Below are 8,490 nucleotides of genomic sequence, written 5' to 3'. Positions count from 1 at the left end.
TACACTTGTGCCCATGACCTGAGGAAGCAATTGTCCCCATTGCCCTCACAGGGACAGCATTTATGAGCAGAAGGTCACTGACAACAATAAGTGCTTCCCCTTCTGCTAGGAACTCCTCTTGTTCCTTTCCTCTCTGTTAGCTCATCTCCCCACCCAGCAGCCTGAGGTGAATCCTGCTGACCATCAGCTGGAGCATTAAGTAGTCTTCGATGACAATTCCAAGATTCCAGGCATTATCTCTCACTTCTTCCCTACACTAGGTTGCCAATGCGGTCTTTTAGAGGTTTAGGGAGAGAGAAATTACTCTGGTTCCTCCTACCAACTCAATCTCTCAGTTGAACAATAATAATAATGATAATTGTGGCATTTGTTAAGTGCTTACTATGTGCCGGGCACTTTACTAACTGCTGAGGCGAATGCAAGCAAATCAGGTTGGACACAGTCCCTGTCCCATGTGGGGTCTCACAGTCTCAATCCCCATTTTACAGATGAGGTAACTGAGTAATATATTAAGATTATTTATAGTGTATACAGATTTTTGGCTTCAAAGATCTCCATCACCTTGCCCCCTCCTACCTCACCACCCTTCTCTCTTTCTACTGCCCAACCCATACACTCCGCTCCTGTGCCGCTCACCTCCTCACTGTTCCCCGTTCACGCCTATCCTGCCGTCAACCCCTGGCCCACATCCTACCTCTGTCCTTGAATACCCTCCCTCCTCACAACTGCCAAACTCTCTTCCATTCTTCAAAGCCCTACTGAGAGCTTATCTCCTCCAAGAGGCCTTCCCAGACTGAGCTCCCCCCTTTTCCCTCAACTCCCACTCCACCCTCTGCTTCTCCCCCTTCCTCCACCTTCCCCCAGCTGAGCCCCCTTTCCCTCTGCTCCCCCTCCCCTCCGTACCCCACCCTCTACTCCTCTCCCTCCCCCTCAGCACTGAGCTCATTTGTATATATTATTACCCTATTTATTTTGTTAATGAGGCATACATCCCCTTGATTTTATTTATCGTGATAATGTCTTGTTTTTGTTTTGTTCTGTTTTGCTCTGCTGCCTGTCTGCCCCGATTAGACTGTGAGCCCGTCAGTGGGCAGGGACTGTCTCTATCTGTTGCTGAACTGTACATTCCAAGCGGTTAGTACAGTGCTCTGCACATAGTAAGCGCTCAATAAATACTATTGAATGAACTGAATAATCACCTCAGAGTCCCCAGCCCACATGAGACCTACATTCTAAGGAAGGGGAAGAATAGGTAGTAAATCCTCATTTTACAGATGAGGAAAATGAGGTACGGAGCCGGTGACTTGCCCCAAGGCCTCGTTTCTGACTCCAGGCCTACAGTCCTTCCCTTAGGCCACACTGGCTTGAAGGGAAACACCACATTTTTCTGGTGTTCTTCCAAATGCTTAGTACAGTGGACATACAATGGGCACTAAATAAATACCAATGATTAACTGATATAGAGGCAGACAGAAAACCAATGCTTTATACCAGAAATATTTTAAAAAGAAAAATAAGCTGGAGAAAACTCTAGAACAAACAAGTGGAATTTTCTACCCAGTGATACTTAAGAAATATCCAATTGTAAATAACTAAATGCAATATGTGAGGGTGCCAAACTGTATATCCATACTTAGAAACGCTACTCAAAAATCTCCCAAACTGATCGGAAACACTTTCCTAGTTCAGTTAGTATTGGTGTCAAGAAGAAACCATGAGAAAATATGTGAATCTCAGCCTTAGGTAAATGATGGACTGAAGTAGATGACTCCTTTTTATACGAAATACTTTAAAAAGGAAAATAAACTGGAGAAAACTCTAGAATAAACAAGTGGCATTCTCTCCCTGATGATAAATAAAATATCTAAATGTATTTGACCATATGAAATGTGTGATAAAGGCAAATTTTAAGTCCATACTTAGAATCACTACTTACAAACCTCCCAATCTGATCTATCTGAAACACCTTCCTTGTTCAATTAGCACTGGTGTCAAGAAGTTTCAAAGATTAACTGTAAAGTAACCATGAGAAAACATGCTAATCTCAGCCCTAAGTAAATGATGAGACAGGGAAATGGAATGACTATTACCCAAGTGGTCAGATAAAGATTGTATAATTAACCTCCAACTGAACACAATTAAGCAAGTTCAGAATGATTGACTCCTTTGCTATAGAGAACAGCCCCAGAAGGTCAGAGGTTACATAGCAGCAGACTTATCCAAAAGGGGAAAGAAAGGAAATATCCCCCATCATTCATCCTAGCAAGGCTGGTATTCAATATAAACAATTTTAGAAAAGACAAAACCACTGGAAGCTCATTCTGGAAAATTGGTGAATTATCAAAGATGTCTAGATTGCAGTGTTTTATATTTAGTGTTTTAAAGGATGGCATACACCACTGACTGACCTCAAATACTCTGAAACATCTGAAAAATTATCAAAGAAAAAAAAGATAGGTGAAAGGAGGAATGTAGGGGACAGAAAAAGTGTAGTTCTTAGCAATGCAGTAGATTCCTCACGTATTAGATGGGCCACTCAACAGTGCTAGCCTTTAAGTTTCTTCACCGGCAAAAATGAAGACAGAACAATTTAAAAGGCCCCAAACACAAAACTATCATTCATGAATTTGCTTTAGGAGGGATATTTAATGGACAACTTTGAGTAAATAGAACTTTATTCAAAATGGTAAGCAGTAGGCACATCTGTGGTTGAGCAATTTGGCTATTTCTTCTCTATTCCTGTACTTCCCCAGGCTTCTCCTATTTATTCTTCTAAGCAGCAGAGCAGAGCTTCCTGTAAGTGTCTGCTTTGAGACCTTGTGGGCTCCACCATTTTGGAATTAATCATGCAAAAACAAGCTCCTGTACAGCACCATCAACAGCACCAGAGGGCCTACTTCATGCAGAGCCTTGTCCTGGGTCCTTACCTTCCTCTCTCTAGGTTGTAAGCTTGTTATGGGCAGGGACTGTGTCTATCAACTCTGTTATATCGAACTGTCCCACGGGATTAGTACAGTACCCTATATACATTAAGTGCTCAGTAAATACAACTGATTGGAGAAATATACAGAGGACGTAAAGAGACACTATTCTGTCCCGAAGATATGTTCATCTAGTGGAAGAGATGAGAGGGGAGATGGATTATTAATAATAATAATAATAATGGTATTTAAGTATGTTAATTTGTTTATTATGTGTCAAGCACTGTTTTAGGTGCTGAGGTAGATACAAGTTAATCAGGTGGGACACAGTCCTTTGTCCCATGGGGGCTCACAGTCTAAATGGAGAGAGACCAGACATTGAAACCCCATTTTGGGAATCTGCCTACCAATTCTGTTGTATTCTCCCAAATGCTTAGTATAGTGCTCTGCACAAAGTAAGTGCTCAATAAATTATTAACTGATTTTACAGTTGAAGAAACCGAGGCCCAGGGAAGTAACTGGCCCAAGGTCACCTAACAGGCAAGGGGCAAAGCTGGGATTAGAAGGCATAACCCTCAATTCCCAGACCCAAGATCTTTCCGCTAGGCCATGTTGCTTCCACAGACAACAGAGGGGAAGAGGATAGTTTCTGCTCTTCTGTGCATTTTAAACTTCTGTACTTATATGCCAAAAAATGATTTTTTAGAATCCTTGTGAAAAATGTGAGGTTTTCCCTACATCTACTATATGTTGGGGTATTTTTTGAAAACCTGAGCATCCTATCAAATATTTATCTTAATCCCAAAGATAAAGTGTCTCCATCAAAGACCCCCACCAAGACCCAACAATGCCCCAGGGCTTTTGAGCAGGAGGTTGGGTTAAGCATCTGGGCAAAGGGACTTAGCTTTTCCAGTGAGAGCACAAAAGTTTGCACTTTTCTTTCTTTTCAACCTACTATCTTCAACTTTGACTGTGTGCCTTTGATGCTTAGGGATGTGATGATGATGATGACATTTGTTAAGCGCTTACTATGTGCCAGACACTGTACTAAGCACTGGGGTGGATACAAGCAAATTGAGTTGGATACAGTCCCTGACTCATGTGGGGCTCATACTCTCAAAACATGAAGCCACCTCCCTCCAGAAACTGTGGTTAGCTACTTTGTTTTACACTTTTTTTATGGTACTTATTTGGCACTTACTTAGCACTGGGGTAGACACAAGTTAGTTCGGATGGACAGGGCCCATATCCCATAGGGGTGCTCAGTCAATCCCCATTTTACAGATGAGGTGGCCGAGACAGAGAAGTTAAATCACTTGCCCATTGTCACACAGCAGGCAAATGGCAGAGCCAGGATGATACCTTGAATCACTGATCTTATTGTCTATAGTTGTTTGGTTTTACACTATTAGTGTTTTAACCAGCTGTCGTTGTTCTGCCCCCCCACCCCACCCCCACAATTCAATCATGAATCTGAGTGAGTCAGGAATGCTTAATCTGTCTTGCACTTGCACCCCAGCACTTAGCACAATGTTTCCCACAGTAGCACTTAAATACCATCATTACTACTTGAGAACTTGAGATATTTATGCAAGTTTAACTTATCAATATGATGGAGAGGTGTAATTTTATGGTCTGTATGATATTCATTAAAGATACTTCTTCATTCTTTCGCCATTATGGTAGCTTTGATGTTAATGTACTTCTTTTGGTGCACGTCCTACCATTACAGTCAAAAGAAAGGTTTTCAATAGGGAAGCCATAGCTTTTTAAAAAAGCAAAGAACAGACGCTCAAGAGTTAATACTTTCTGAACACATCTGAGCTATGCACCACTGTAACCACCAAGGCAAAGTTCCTCTAATGTTGCCAAATTCATCAGTTTCAAGAACAACATTCAAAATGTGGTCTGCTTTGTGTAAGAATTCCATTTTATACCCATCAAAAGCTGGTCTGCATAGGGAGAGTTAACTATGTTGAGTGACTTGGCCTGTGTATCAAAATAACCAGCAATTAAATGGGCCTCTGAAAACCAGATGAGGAATAAAAGCTGAATAAGTTCCTAAGGGGCCTGAAATTATGCTTAGCATGTGTTTATTTTACATACCAATCAAGGTGTAAATCATTGTCCGAGCATGCCTTTCAATAAAATGGAACATCAATATGACTGAAGGAGGAGGGCTTCTCTTTGAAACTGCTTCCACATGAGGGGAGAGGCCATTTCACAGTTTCTATGCATTGCAAGGCCCAGCAATGCCTTTAGTAACCTAGCCTCAAAGTCCTTTTTTTTTTTTAAAGCCACCTCATGTAATCGTTTAATTACATCACTTCAAACTGAGCAGCCTCACGATGGAGTGGCAATTATATTGGATTTGAAGGCTAAGTGAAGGGGACTGGTGGAAGAGAAAAAGCATTTTTGAGTTGAAGGAACTCTGGTTTCAGATCTTAAGGAGTTTTCCAGACTGTTGGGTGTTTTTTTGAAAGGAGGAAGGAAGAAGAGAGATGGAAAGCAAATGCATATTAGGGTTTACACTTTAAATTACCTCCCTAATTAGACAAGAAACTCCTCAGCAACAGAGATCAAGATATTTCTTTTTTGCATTTTCCCAGGTGCTACTTACAGTGCTCAGCTGACAAGAGATGCTCCATAAAAATAATAATAGTAGTAGTATTTCTCAAGAACTTACTATGTACCCAGGACTGTGCTAAACACTGTGGCAGATAGAATTCAATCAGTCAGTCCCAGTCTCACATGAAGCATACAGTCTAAGGAGGATGGAGGACAGATATTCAATCCCCATTTTACAGATGAGGCAACAGGCACCAATAAGTCAAGTGACTTCCCCAAGGTCACCCAGGAGATAAGTAGCAGAGCCAGGATTAGAACCATGCCTCCTGACTGCCGATCCTGGACTATCTCCCATCGGCCATGCTGCTTCTCAATCCAGAAACAATTTTATTCACATTTTCAATTCTAAATAAAAGCACAGGTAAAGTCCTTTTTTTTTTTCCCCAGAGTACCTCTTCTCAGGAAATCTCCAGTCTTCGGAGCTGCTGAATTTTCCTCACATATACCACCCTCGCCCATGGGTAGAGGCAAAATATTTATTTCCTCAGCCTTCTGAGAGGGGCCACACTAAGAAGACAGGGTATTCCAAAAAGCCCGGGGCAACTTCCTGCTCAGGAAAGGGCTCCCCCATTTGGTTGAGAGAGATAGTAAGAGAAGTTCCTACTAGAAAGTGCTTTCATCAAGTACACATGTAGCCCCAAACCACAGGCTAAGGTGCGCTTTGTCTGGAGGACTGTAATTACTCTGCACTTTGAAGAACCATTTTTCTTCTCTCATGTTCAACTCCCTCAACATTAATAAGGTTTGACAGGGGCAAAGATCCCTTAATCCAATTAAATTTTCATTTTTCCCTTGGCCTAAGGGAATTACCAAATTGTTTGGCATCTATGACACCGTTTCCCAATCATTTTGGTAGCCAGAAGTTAGTCATGATAGAAGCTGCCCAGAGCTACTTCCCTAACTACCACAGTGTTTGTCACCAAAGCGGGCATTATGAATGCATCTATGTGAGCTGATTAGTCAGGATGATTACTGTTAAATTCAAAGATGAATTAATGGTGTTGGTACACAGGGATGGCAGACTTTATAAGGGCAGTTTCAATCACTTGGCAAAGTTAACCTGCCCTCTGAAAGCCTAGGGAGAAGTCTGACAGGCCGAACAGCTTTGTTTTCATGGGGAAAAGCCAAGGCAAAAGTCAGAACAAGCTGATAAGCAAAGAAGAGGGAAAAATATCCTGTCAAATACTGGAGATTGGAGAAAATTATCTTCATCTTCCTCTTCCCACGTCCCCTCCATCCCCAATATGAATAATTATGGTACTTGTAAAGGGTTTACTATGTGTCAAGCACTGTTCTAAACGTGATAGATATGAGTTAATCAGGTTGGACACAGTCCCTATCCTAGCAATAGAGACAATCCCTGCCCACATTGGGCTCGCAGTCTAGAAGAGGGGGAGACAGACAGCAAAACAAGTAAACAGATATCAATATAAAAAATATGGAACACTTCACAAATTTGCATGTCATCCTTGCACAGGGGCCATGCTAATCTTCTCTGTATCGCTCCAATTTTGTATATGAGCTTCTGGAGCAGGCACAAGTTAAGGACTTGCCCAATGTCACAGTAGACATGTGGTGGATCAGGGATTAGAACCCATGACCTTCTGACTCTTAGACCCTTGCTCTCTGCACTATATCATGGTCATAGTTATCATGGTTACTATGCTTTAAGGGCACTCATTTGAGGCTTCATGGCCATACTGGAAATGAGGAGCTTGGGGTGGTGTTTAACCATAGACAAGCTTGTTTACCTTCTTCAGGACAATAGCAAAGGTTTCTTGGCAGCTTCCTATCCTTAGGAACATAGGTGCCAAATTTTCATTTTGAGCCTAGGCAAATAAGGACAAGGGCTTCCAGAAAGCAGGCAAAAGAACCAAAAAGATTCACACTCCCAGGCCCACACCTAGAGGAAAAGTCACCCAGAGAGAGGACAGACACCAGGAGAGACCTGTAGGCTTAACTGGCAAGAGGCAGGCGGAAAGAACCAGAGAGGACAGGGACCAAGGTCCAGAGGCTTGGCGGAGGTAGACAGAAAGAGAGGAAAACCCAAAAATAGAGAAGTCAAGTTATTAACCAGTTTCTCTCTACACTGTTAGGTCCTTGAGGGCAGACAGTGTGTCTAACCATTTGTTGCACTGCACTCTCCCAAACGCTTTGTACAGTGCTCTGCACATAGTAAGTGCTCAATAAATATAACGGATTTTTCCCTCCCATAGGCTATGAGTTCAGTGAGCGACAGGGACTGTAATCAACCTATCTTGTATCTACTCCAACACTGTGGGCAGGGAATGTGTCTGTTACATTACTATACTGTACTTTTTCAAGCAATCGGTATATTGCTCTGCACACAGTAAGTGTTCAACAAATACAAGTGACTAACAGTACAGTACTTAGCACATAGTAAGCACATATTCTAGACTGTAAGCTCATTGTGGGCAGGGAATGTCACTGTTTACTGTTGTATAGTACTTTCCCAAGCACTTAGTAGAGTGCTCTGCACACAGTAAGAGCTCAGTAAATACAACTGAATGATTGAATGAATGAAATACTGTCATTATTAATATTGTTATCCATGATTAGATTCTCTACAATAAGGAGCATAGCCTAGTGGAAAGAGCATGGGCCTGGGAGTCCTAAGATCTGGGTTCTAAGTCCAGCTCTTTCAATAGCAAGTAAGGAAAGCAACCAAGTTTAGGACTATGTATATACATACTATGTGGGTGGGATGAATACCTAAATACTTTGAGAGTAGGATTAAGTGCATGGGAAAGGCAGAAAGGAGGGAGAGAGAGAGAGTGTGCGCGCAAGCAAGAGTGCCCACGTGCGTTTGTGTGTGTTGTGGGGAGATTAGTCAGGGAAAATTTCCAAGAGCAGATATGATTTTAGTAGGGTTTTTTAATGTACCCCTAATAATTTATAGATATTTCTATTTAGAATATCA

The 8,490-nt window shown here is 41.9% G+C and overlaps 1 non-coding gene across 1 annotated transcript; it reads right to left on the bottom strand.

Moving 5' to 3' along the window:
* Positions 1 to 6,981: 6,981 nt before the first annotated feature.
* On the bottom strand, positions 6,982 to 7,086 carry LOC114809324. Its single transcript, XR_003757111.1, has one exon. It is a non-coding gene; the product is annotated as a U6 spliceosomal RNA (small nuclear RNA).
* Between the last annotated feature and the right edge of the window lie 1,404 nt (positions 7,087 to 8,490).

The sequence above is a fragment of the Ornithorhynchus anatinus genome, chromosome 2 (assembly GCF_004115215.2).
Source record: "Ornithorhynchus anatinus isolate Pmale09 chromosome 2, mOrnAna1.pri.v4, whole genome shotgun sequence".
Taxonomy (NCBI): domain Eukaryota; kingdom Metazoa; phylum Chordata; class Mammalia; order Monotremata; family Ornithorhynchidae; genus Ornithorhynchus; species Ornithorhynchus anatinus.
The sequence above is the reverse complement of the archived record's forward strand: the minus strand, read 5'-3'. Positions and strand labels throughout refer to the sequence as shown.